The sequence below is a fragment of the Anas platyrhynchos genome, chromosome 9, assembly GCF_047663525.1.
Source record: "Anas platyrhynchos isolate ZD024472 breed Pekin duck chromosome 9, IASCAAS_PekinDuck_T2T, whole genome shotgun sequence".
Classification (NCBI taxonomy): Eukaryota; Metazoa; Chordata; class Aves; order Anseriformes; family Anatidae; genus Anas; species Anas platyrhynchos.
Window position 1 is genome coordinate 3,721,860 of NC_092595.1, and position 12,684 is coordinate 3,734,543.

General features: G+C 34.4%; 1 long non-coding RNA gene across 2 annotated transcripts in view; it reads right to left on the reverse strand.

Moving 5' to 3' along the window:
- LOC106017899 (uncharacterized) overlaps positions 1-12,684 on the reverse strand; it is a 63,060-nt gene that overhangs the window by 28,262 nt on the left and 22,114 nt on the right. For both annotated transcript variants that reach the window (XR_003499222.3, XR_002403373.4), the window contains exon 3: positions 11,996-12,071. This is a non-coding gene — a long non-coding RNA (uncharacterized lncRNA). The remainder of the gene's footprint in view (positions 1-11,995; positions 12,072-12,684) is intronic.

Genomic DNA, 12,684 nt, shown 5'->3' on the forward strand with positions numbered 1-12,684 from the left:
AGAATATGAAAAGGTTTACCATGAACTAGGACATGATCTTTTCTAGCTACACATCTGTGATTTGACCTGACAGCTGGTCAGAGAGACTGGGCAATCCTCAGCCCTCAGAGGATTCTCCACATCAGTAGAGACTAACTGTGGTCCCTGAATAAACTGCAACCCTAGACATCCTGAAGGCAGTTTTCTGCTTACTTTCTGTTAAAACACACACACACAAACTCAGTTTTATCTCACCTGAGCTTTACTTTTTTTTTTTTTTTTTTTTTTTTCCTGAGTGTCTGAGGAGATGGAGGGTCCCTGGAGCTTGTGGGGATCCACTCCCCAATGTCTTCTTTCTCCAAAGCCAATGTGCAGTTTGTCCTGTTGGGATACAGCATGGACACACAGTTCAGGCAGTTTCGGTGCCTCTCACAGGATAAAATTTCCAATTTTCTCTCCTCATATTATCCTGACAGATTAGGAGGTACCATGAAAACAAAGTTCTTGTAATCAGCTATTATGGAAGCCAATAGCTTAACTCAATTATTTAAATAGAGCTGAAATTTCATACTGTATATGCATGCACATCTCTTTTACAATTAGTCTTACAGTACGCCAGTCCTCCTGCAATCACTTTTGGGGGATGATAATCCTAACCCCTTAATGACCGAACCAGATGGTAGAAGTGAGGACCAGAGCCCCTTCATCTTATTCCATTGGATGCATTTGTTCTCAAAGCGTTTCATTATGCTGAATGCTCTTGATGCCTGACCAGAACCTCTTCTTCATTCCTGCGCTGTCAATTCAGAGCCATTCCTCCACAGGCAGCTGGGACATCCCTGATTTACTTTGGTGGCACTAAGATGGGAATTTGTCCTATTCATTTTGTAAATTTGTATCCTGTGGTAACACAAACTAAATAGCATGTTGTTTCTAGTGTCCTGTGCACTGATTCCCCTCAGGAGTCAGGATGTGATATGTTAACTGTTTCTGCCTATTACCTGTGTATTACTTATCTCTCAATGACCTTTCAGAAGAGTGGAACATATAAAGTTTCTTTATCCAATTATTACTTGCAATATTTGAGTAGTTTCTGTGTGAACAGCAAGAGGATCGTTTGAGCATCTGGACCTTCTTTTTGAGTGAATTTAATCAACACTACTTCTTCTATTAAAATAGTTTTGTTTTGTTTTGTTTTTGATTAAATACAAGATTACTGAAATCTTTTTTTTTTTTTTTTATTGGCAAATATATCCTCTTCCTAAAATATATTTTCAAGATATTGAATCACAAAAAGTCAGAGTGTGTTTCAAGGAAGAGAAACAGTGTGTATCTACATATAAAACTGTATATTATAATCTGTGATATTAGGATTTTGATGTAGTATAAAGATTAGATATAAATACAAAACTTCCGAGTTAAAAAAAAAAAAAAAATAGAAGCTGATACAAGCACTTCATGCAGTACCTATGATATTAACTAGATGAAATTCCATCTTTCTTCTTTTTTGATAGAGTAGTTTATGAGAAGACTAGCACCTAAATCGGTAATACCTAATCAAATCATTTTTCACCTCATGTTTCATCTCTGATTGTCTGTGATGTAGAGAAATTTAAGAGGAAGGAGATTATACACACAGATATTGGAATTTAAATAGTCACATGGAGGAAGTCTCTTTTTGAAAAATGAAAATCAGAACAGAGACTTCCACAAAATTTCACACAAGAACTTGGTGACAAAACTGAAAACCTTCTAAACATTTCCTCATTATCAACATGTGCATTTGAGAGGACATAATATTTCCTTTTTTTGTGACATAAAAAATTCTGCAAATCTGTAGCAGACCATTGGTCAGTCAGATCAGAAGAGAAAAAAGAGCTAAAAACAAATTCATGAACATTTGGCTATTTACAAAAAAGAATACAAATGCTTTAGTAATTCAAAATTAGATTTCCATGGAGAGTTTCCTCAGTTACATAATTCATGACTGAACTCTTTTGAAAACTTTTCACTTGACAAAACGTGAAGAGTCTATCTTCTGAACAATGCTTTTGAACTGCTGAAGTAAACGGTATGGCAAATATTCTCAGTGTATTCTCCTTGGGGAAGAGGGAACCACGGGCTCCATTCTGCCCCTACTGAAACTAGCAGGAGTTTTGCCCTGGACTTCAATTGAAGGTAGGTGAGATTTCATGTCTTTAAAGAGGAAAGAGTATCAAAGTGGACACCACACAATACACAGATGTACTAGAAAGTAATTACATATTGTAAAGAGAGACACAGGCCACTGTTCTTCTCATGTAATTTCCCATTCCGTTTCATATCTCAGCATCTCCCACTCTGCTCCTGCATAATGAGTTGATGAAGCTTAAGTTGCCTTTATCACTTTGTGATCTGCCATTCCTCCTAAGATGTATTATGTATACAAATTATTATACTTAGAAAACTTTTGTTCTGAAAAAACTCTTCAAAAGAAAATACTTTTCAAATGAAATAATTAGCGATGCTATTTGATGTAAGAGAAAATACAACTCTGCTTTGGTGTAACCATTGCCATCTCTTTAATGCCTAAGGCCTTTTATACACATGGGTTTGGAAAAATTTGGCTTTTAGAACTTGTGAAGTAAGTTCTTAAACTTCATTTTGAAGTCTCCTCATCAATTTAACAATTTTTTCCAAGCAAAATAATTTTTTAAATAATCTGCCTCTTTCTTAAGATTTCAACTATCAGAAAAACTTTGCATTGTGACCTGGTCTGAAAGAAATGAAGTAAAAGTAAAGGAATAATTTCTGCGTGAGTTTAATGGTTAGATGACTTATTACTTGTGACCTGAGTGGGCAAGTTTGGGGGGGCAGAAAGGTCTCATTTTTTTTTATCAATAGCACAAATCACCAAAAGACCTAGTGCACCCCACAAAAGATTAGAATTTTACTCTGCATCATAAATCTGAATCACAATGATCCAAACCCAATCCAGGTGATGTACACCAAGGGACTACAGACTGGAGAGAAGTGTTGATTTTTTTAACCAGACTGATAAGCAAACCATCAGGCCAGACTAAAATTAATATAATTAATATTGCCCTTATTTTATCTTATTTTTATAACAGTCAGGTTGGTTTTCAGTTATTGCACTTATGCAGAAACCTGGTTGGATAGACAACTTAAATTTTGATAGTCAGCTCAACTACTGTTTCTTCTAAATCAGTTTGAAGTACTCTGTAATTCAGTGAAGGTGACTTGTGAAGATACAAAAATTGAATAGTATTTTCTGATATTGATTTCCAAGGATATAAATTATATATTTAAGATGTTTGAGCAAGGAAAAACTATTAAACTTTGGAATAGTTTAATGAAGGAGTATGCTTATTGTCTTAATGTATTCAGCAGTTTCCAAAGTGCTCATGCTTTTGGAGAATCAAAGCAAGAACATTAAAGTTTCTCATGAAGTTCTCAGCACTGCAAGAACTGCTTCTTCACTTGAGATGTTAAAACCATCACCTTTCAGGTGTGTTTGTTTTTGTTTTTTTTTCCAGCTTCATTTTCACAAGGGAACTCAAACATTCAATCCCACGTTCCCTTGCAGCAAAGAACTTATACACCCTGTTGCTTTGTGATGACTGTGTTGTCAAAATAAATGACTACAACACTGTGAATGTATTTCAAACGCAGAATAAATTCATTGTGCATGGCTAGTGTCACAGCAATGTGAAATCTTCATGGGAAATATATGGAAGAAGCAGGAGTGTATGTATAGCTGTGTCCTGGTTAGGCAAGACATCATTTTAAGAAGTCGGTTAAATTTTGATCAAGAACATTTTTGTTAAAGTGCAGTTAAGAGTAATAATGAATCTGAACACACCTTGTACATTCCTACAGCTCAGCTGATGTACATGTATTCAGGTACACACTGGACTGCACTGAGTTGCCATGCAGTGGTAGAGGTTTGCTCTCTGCACAAATGCCCAGTGTTTGCAGAGTCAGGAAAATATTGTAGAACCAACAATCGAATGTTTGTTAACATTTTTTATACACTCCCAGAATTAATTAAAAATTCATATAAATAAAATAATCAGTAGTATAGCTAAGCATACTAACTGCCCCATTTCTGTACCCCAAGTAGACAACGTGTCCCTTTGATAGAAACATAAGCATATGCTGCTGTATTCAGTGTCATCCACCAGTCATTTGGTGACAATAGCTACATGCTTACTTATTTAACTTCCACTTTTACTTAGATTTTACTTGACTTTACAGTGATTTTCAAGGCAGCTGAGTTTAATGTCTCTTAAGTGCCTTTTTGCTTGCTGATTTGACAGTTCAGATAGATTTAGTCATCCTTTCTATACTTCCACAGGTAACTTTTGCCCTTGGTAGTTAGATTTGAGATTCTCTTGAATGTACAACTGGGGATTTTTGCTACTATTGAACTTCTGAATCCTTTTTCTGTCTCAGACTAGTCAAAATAATAGATTTCAGTTCCAAATTGATGACTCAATTGTCAATTGTCAGGCAAGCCAACTAAAGCAAGTCATCTAACTGTTATTTCTTCTAGTTCTATAGTGGATTTGGAAGTTTTCAAACCTCTTCCTTCTTCCTCATTAGTTGCTGTTGTTGAAATAAACTGGCTATGATCATTAACATTTAGCATCATCTCTAGGCAATTGCTTTTTTTTTCCCCCCCCCCCATAAATCAGTAGTAAACCCAAGATCTTTCAATACCAAACTTTAGTTTTCTTGAGTACTTTTCATACCTTTAGCCCCTTCTAGTTAAATTACTCTAATATCCTGTCTTCTAATTCAAAATGAATAATGGTTGACCTCCAGCTGGTGCAAAATTGTACTAATATGACAATGGAACAAATAAACCCACATTCTTTCAGGAGGAATCATACAATTAATATTATATTATATCAGGGAAGGAACAAGAAGAATACTTCTTACAGATTTTCTGGCAAGTACTCTTACCTAAACATATGCCAAGCAAAAAAAAAAAAAAAAAAATGCAATTATAAACAAATCTTCCTTCAGCATAGAAAGCAGATGAAACATACATGTATAGGCAGGCCAGATCAAACTTTTAAAACTATGACTTAATTCATCAGAAAATCTTTTCCTACTTGAAAATTCAGCCCAGATTTTCACTACATAAGTCCACTTTCACACTAAAATAATGCTACTGAAGACAGCAGCATTCTATTAGTATGAAGCTCAAGCAGTAAACTGTAGCCAATATTGGGCTCCTGTTTCACAGAAAGGTGGAAATACTCTGCCTGTGATGCAGGTCATAATCTTGTCAATATTACAACTGCTTAAGCATGAGGCTTCAACCAGTCAAACTACAATTACATGCATGACTGGCTGCTGGAAGGGGCAGCTGTCATTGGATACGTAAGCAAGAATAAAGTAGGCGCTGCAGATGTTATCCAATCCTAACCTCTACACATGGGGCCACATCACTGCTGAAGAAATCAGCAGCAACATTGGCGAAGTCATTTCAAAGATTATTTTTTTTTTTAAAAAGTGTTACCCACACCATGTAAATCTATCTTAAAAAAAAAAAAATTACACATGTAGAGTGTGAGAAGTTAATTAAAGACCTGAAATCTACAACTGTATTGAATTAAAGATGACATTCATTTACAAACACTTGAAGAAAACTTCTGAAACTTAATATCTTGAAAGGGCTTAGTACAAGAGACAGGGCAGGTGAAAAACCAACACCTACTTGTTCCTTCATATGTGTTTAGCATCTGTTGATATTTGAACTTCAAATAGACGTCATTTTCATTTCTGGAATAATTTTAAAATTCAGAACACTCTATGAAAAGTTCAGATTTTAAAAGTATTTAAATTCTAAATAATCCCCACACGCTAACATACAGAGGGAGCAGTAGGTGATGTCTCCCAAATAAGCTTCCTCATACACAGAATAATTCAGCTGCTCCCAATGTCCAACTTCTCTTCCTTGGAAGAGTTGAGGCAACACATGGGAAGCAAAAGGAAATCAGAATTTGATAAGGCCACAACTTGCTGTACATGTATGTCTTCTCTGGAACTTGCAAATATAGCTCAGATTTTCTTTTGACTTTCAAGAAGCTATCTGAAAAATCTTTTCTTTAAGACCATCAGTTATTAAAAGGTCAAGAAAATGTAGCAGTCCTAGAGGAAAAGATCAATTAGGAATGCGTGCTGGTTAGGTGATTAAGTTTTAAAAGCTGTTCATGGTAAAATAATATCTTTGAGATAATGTATGCTATAGCACCCACCAAACTGTTTTAATTCTGTAGTGGTTCCATGAACTTTTCAAAAGGTTCTTGAAGAAAAAAAGAGTTAAACCCTTTGAAATGAAATAAATTAAAAATCTAATGAAGAAATTAAAATGTAAGAAACCCAGTTTCTTTTACCAGGCTCTCATCAATAATTTCATTCTAGACATTATGTTAATACAAGGATAATGCTCTTTGGAATGCCCCAACTTTAAGTTCTTCTCACATGCTTTCAGGAGTCCCTACTATCAGGGCACATGGATTAGTCCTTACTAAGGCCTCAGTTTACCAAAATGATTAAAAATATGCCCAAACTGATTAATCTGTTCGCTTAATAGATGTTCATATTTTTGAGGAATTGAGAATCTATGCTTTAAGTTAAAACAAAACAAAACAACAAAACACACAAACAACAACAAAAACAACATCAAATAAACAGACCCCTCTGGGCCTTTATTTCCCTTCTTGGATAAAACTGTATTCATGGGCTGTATTCAGATATGTAGATTTGAACCTTGCTGACATCAGAATTCCCAGTAGTAGCAACAGGCTTTGTATCTAGACCCTAATCCTTCTAATTATAAGCCCTAGGTAGGAAAAAGAATAGGAGATTATAGAAACAGGACAGTAAGTAATTTCATTCTTTTACCAGTAAAAAACTTATTTTTTCCTCTAGTTGCTGCATTATGCTGTAATATTTTCTTGTTTCTCTCTAAAATCTCTTTGTGCTTTACCAACTGAGAATATAAATGGAGGAAATCAAGGCAAAAGTAGAGTTTCTGCTGATATTTGATGGAGTAAACAATCTATTCTAAACTCCTCTTAACAGACAGCTCCTCTGAGATGTACTTGGCAGATGCTTCTCAATCCAGATAAAATATATCCCATTATCATGTGGTAGTCACTCTGCTCCTCAAAGATTCATATCGCTTCTCTTTTGGAAATATCTTACTCTATAGGGAAATGGCTTTCCTCAAAGAAGCAGGTACAGAAGAAGAACTCTAACAAAAGGATTAGAGAATTGACTCAAGGGGAATTAACACCTTCAAGACACAAGTGAAGAGTGTGTCAGCTTCTCTGAATCAAAAACTGAGTATCTTATGCAAAGATTTATTAAAGTTCCACCTTATGTTTTATGATTATACTTCTTATTCTGATATGACAAAAAATGTTATAATGTCAGGGAGGCTAGGACACTTGAGTAAACTGTATGGATAAAATATGCTTAGTGTGAGATGGCTGAATAGAAATATTTTTTAAAAGGAAGAAAGTATGTTGCAATTCAAGCTTATATTGCAACTAATTTGAGCTTAAATTGCAACTGGGACCAATCAAAAATTAGTTGAAGGTGTAGGCAAAACTTGTTTCTAGCAGCATATCTCATGAAGAAGTTGATCTGTTCACCATTACTGTTCCAGAAGGGTATTTTCTGTTCATTTTAATTTTATTAAAAACAAATAATAATAATAATATTGGTGATAGAAATTACAACTGAAGTACCAGTGGAAAAAAATGACAGTTCTCAAGACTGAGATCTATCTAATCCATATGATCTTCTTTCTAAGTTTCTAAATCAACCCTGACCCCAGGAAATATGAGAGCAATTTGCTAGTTGTACTGCTTTCAGAGGAATTTTATGTTCAAGGTTAAGCAAATTACTTATTGAGAACTGGGATATTTTCCAGAACCATTTGCTATCGTACTTAAAATTAGGCATCTGCATTAAGTTACCTACTGGATGTATCTCTTGCAAATGTCCAAATGCAGTTCTAGTTGATGCAAAATGGATTATAGATGCCTATTTTAGATATCTAATACTGAAAGCTTGTCCTTGGGGAACTCAGACAAGCATAAAGTCATATTAATAGCTTTCTATCATCTTTTAGAGATGAAAACTCGACAAGCATTCTCAGGAAAAGAGGACCTGAAGCATTCAAGAAACACTTTAAAACCAAGATTAGGAATGACAGGTTATTCTCACAATTATCTGTCAGCTCTCTAGGGGATATTCTGTCTTCTGCTTTTCAAATCCATAAAAGATAAAGAATTGAAAATGGAAGACTGATAACCAGCTTTCCTTCCTTGGACTGTGTAAATTAAAAGTAACTCCAGTTTACTAACCTCTTCTAAAAATGATAATGGAATTTTTCAATTTAACTGTATAATTAAAATTAAAGCATTGCTCATTATAACTGACATCTAATGTACGCATATATATCCAAAGCTTTGGTTAGTCTTGTGATGCTACATATGCCAGAAGTTTAACTCAAACTTGTTACATTATTGAGTCCCAAAATATTAAACTGTATCTACCACAATTTATTTAGTCTTTTAACCTCTGTGTCAAAACAGGTACTTGTCTCTTGAAGTTCATCAAGCTGTGCAGATTATAAAGTTTCTCATGTTTTAATATTAAAGCATTCGTTTTAGAAAATGGAACACCTGTTATTTTATGTGTGCAAAACTTCAGGAATAATTACCTTTCAGGAGTGGACACCACTTTTGATTGGGACTGTCAGAACTGCCTGTATAGCCCTCTTGCTATAATGGATGCAATATTCATACCCTAATTTCCATAAAAATAGATTTTACAGAGTAACTGTTCTGGGATTTGTTAGATTTTCCTGCAAAGCATTATAATTATCTCATACATCAACCATAACTAGTGCTTATTATAAATGCCAGTTGCAATCATTTCCTGATTTTGTTGATGTTCTAAGAATATTGGAGTTTTACTTCGGTACTTCAGTTTACTCAGGAAAAAAAAAAAAAAGAAAAAAAAAAGCTCATTGTATACTGTGTGTTTATTTTATTGTATTCAAATTAATGATAAACTTCAAACTTGTTTTGATATATGGTTCTGTCGTGCACGCTTACCTTAGTTATATCTGCTTGCAAGGGTCTCCTTGCCTGTAGTCCTACTAGCCTGATAAAATGATGGATATTCCTGCAGAGCCTTACTGCGTATTCTTTGATCTTAGATATTTTTACACCTTGCTAGATTCTGTCTATGAAATGAAAGCATGCTTTCTTGGCCTGTGATCACCTCCTAGTCAAATAGTTGCTCATAAGTGGAGTTACTGACCAGACTCTGAATGTGTGAATGCTACTTCAGGATTGAAAGTTTAGGCTTGTCAGTTATTTGTTCCACTAAACATAATATTTATATAAAGCTACTAGCTCACCAAATATTTAACTTAACCTCATGCATTTAGAGCTGATCTTTATTTTTTTATATTTTCATTTCAGTTGAGACATACACTTGCAACTATTCCAACTCTCAGATACAGAAGTGCTTGTGTGTACTTGTAGAAAAACAAGCCAACAAACAAACAAAAACAAAACCCTATACATTAGGACATCTGGACCAAAACATAAAAAAATTAAATCATCTTGTGTAGCTTAACCTTAAGACTGCTGCTTTGAGTATTAGCCTCTTACTGAGATCTTTATACAGAAAGTCCAATGCCGCCTCAACTGCAGGTAACAAGCAGGTAGAAAGGGACATAAGCAAAAAACTCTTTACTGTGACAGTGATTAAGCATTGGAGTAGGTTGCCCAAAGAATTGGAAGAATTTTGCTCTCTGAAGGTTTTCAAAACTAAACTGAAACCCTGAATGAAAATTAAAACCCTGAATTTCTTCCTCTAGCACTGAAATTCAACCGACGTGGAGCAGCAGATTAAACTCCAAAACCCTCAGAGGTCCTTTTTAGCCTATTTTTAAAATTACTAATTTGATTGCATGTTGTTCTGTTTGAAATACCTCTGACTTCCAGATTAATAAATAATTCAAAGAAACCTCAAATTTAGTCAAATCATTGTTGCTATTCATCTCACAAGACCCTGGCTGAAATAAGATCTTTGGGTGACTGGGAGTTCATTACTTATGCTTCCTTATGTTCCCTTCCTGAGATACTTACAAATTGAATATCCTTGTTACTATTATATCACGAAACTGCCAAAACATGTTGTTTTCCAGAAATGTGCAGGAGGAAATACTGATGTCTATCTCAGTTAGAAAGAAACATTGTCAAGTGTTGAGATTCACAATATTAGCACTTCCACGAGTATAGAGCAGAAGCAAAGAAAAGTGAAGAAAGAATTGGCCGCGATCATAACCTAGCTTGTGTTTCAACAAAGCAATTCATAAATACTGCATTTCTATGAGGAAAGAATAGAGAGTTTTAGAACGTCTCAGAGGTAATTAGCCAGACAGTTTTTGGCACTTGATTGATTGCTTTTTTTTTTTTTTTTTTTTTGAAAAACATTAAAACCCCCAGAGCTGCAACAAAGTTAAAAGCTTAGGTCTAGACATGAGGTCATCATTCTTCATTATCACCTTATGTGAAGAAATAAAAAAGTGATGCACTTGTGATTGAAACCAAGGCACTTATTGATATAGCTCTCCACTGTAAACCTCCTTTTCCCTCTATCTGCTATGTAACAAATTATGCTATTTACCAGATGGCTATTACAGATGTTTTATAACAGATTCCTTACTCTACCAGTCTGAAGCCCAGCAAATTGAGCAAATGCAGAATGTGAGTTCAATGCATACTTGTTTGCAGAAACAGAGCTGATATATTGTTATAAATTGTATGCTTCCTTAGTGTCCAAATAGTCATGGGTTATGAGAGTGCTAGATGCTTACTTGACATATAGTTATTTATTTATGTCACCCGGTGCTGTGATCTCACTGTATCTCAAAAATAAATAAATAAATAAATAAAAATTCTGCAATGAAACCTCCAAGGCTACCAAACCCTTGGAGAAAGTGTTAGCAATGATTCATTAGACAGTGACATAACCTCCAAGTTAGTACTGCATCTATGAACCTGATGGATGTTAGCTGTTTCTGCAGTACTAGAAGTTCCCATCAGGTTTCAGATAGATGAAAAATATCACCTCTTAGTCATTAAAAAAAATATATATAACAATACAGATCTTGCAGGACTGCTTAAAAGACTGTTCTCACTGGTAATTTGCAAATACTCTTGTGCTAATGACCACTTGGTGAATAAAACAAACTGTTCCATATGAATTCAAACAACAAATTCACCTTGGCTTCAATTTTCACAGCTGTTTTTGCAAGCCAAAACTTTATATAAGAAAATCATGAACAGAATATAAAGCTTAAGTAGGTACTTGTGCAAAAATGTGCTTTGATCCTTCAGTCTGTCTTAAAATGTTCAGAATAATGAATGTTACTCCCTAGTGGTAGGTGTGGGAGAAGCATTCTTTTACCAAATGAAGGTCTCAGTTGATATTTCAGCACTGAATTTCCATGGAAAACTGTTGATACAGGGTCATAACTTTGTATTTCTTGTAACCTACACAATGAGGAACCTGATTTCAAATTCTTATTTGGAATCTCATACATTCAAGGAAGCCATAAAGACCTGATTTCAAAATCATTTCAACTTATTGATTTCTGCAGGTTTTGTATCATTTCAAGAGTGTGGATTTCACTGGGAACAGAGCATTAAATACCTGTGAACTCAGATTCATAGAATTATAAATACCCGTGAACTTGGGGCCATAGATTTCACTGTACCATTGATAGTACATGAAAAAGGTTACTTCACCATGCACAGCGACAATAAATGCATAAAAGATGATAGAGCACTCAGATATTACTGAGTTGAAAATGAAAAAGTTATTCATAACAATGGTTAGTGGAGATGATGTGACTTAAAAACAGCAAAAATTGATCATGGAGTAAAAGAAAAATATATATAGTCCATACCTCGGGCATTTGCATGATCTTCTTTAGTGTGAACAGTAGTAAGTGCTCAAGAACTTCTTTCATTTATTTGTCTTTACTGCAAACAAGAAATGAGAAATAAGGGTAAATATCCAGCACAAAATACTAAATTCCATAATGCCAAACTACTCATTGGAGAAGGAGCAATGAATTGTGTGTGGAGCTCTTGGATCCCACCACCACGTGAGAATCTTTTTTCCTCCTGTTTCTTCAAGTCACTTCTAGGACACTTCAGCAGGTGTATGTTAAAAGCTTTACTAATTTAAGTAATTGTTGTGATGTTTACAGTTATTTTTGTTTGTTCCTATGTGAAGACTATCAATGATCTTTCCTATAATGTATCAGATTCAGAAAAATATTTATATCCAGGGAGTTAAAAAAATAAAATAATAATTTAAAAAATTGCTGAAACTGTTCTTTCTTCTAGTACGTTAAGTTTTACTTTGCTAACCATTCTGTAAAGCAATGTGATGTTTACAGAACAAATGAGTGTCAACAGATAAATATTCATTAATATCTGTGGCAGAAGTGTTTGTATTTGTTAATACATTGCAGCTAATAAACTCACTCTTCTATTTAAAAAAAGAAAAAAAAGAAAAAAGAAAAAGAAAGAAAAAAAAAAAGTGTACCCTCAACGATGAGGATATTGCTAAAAGTAACAACAACAAATT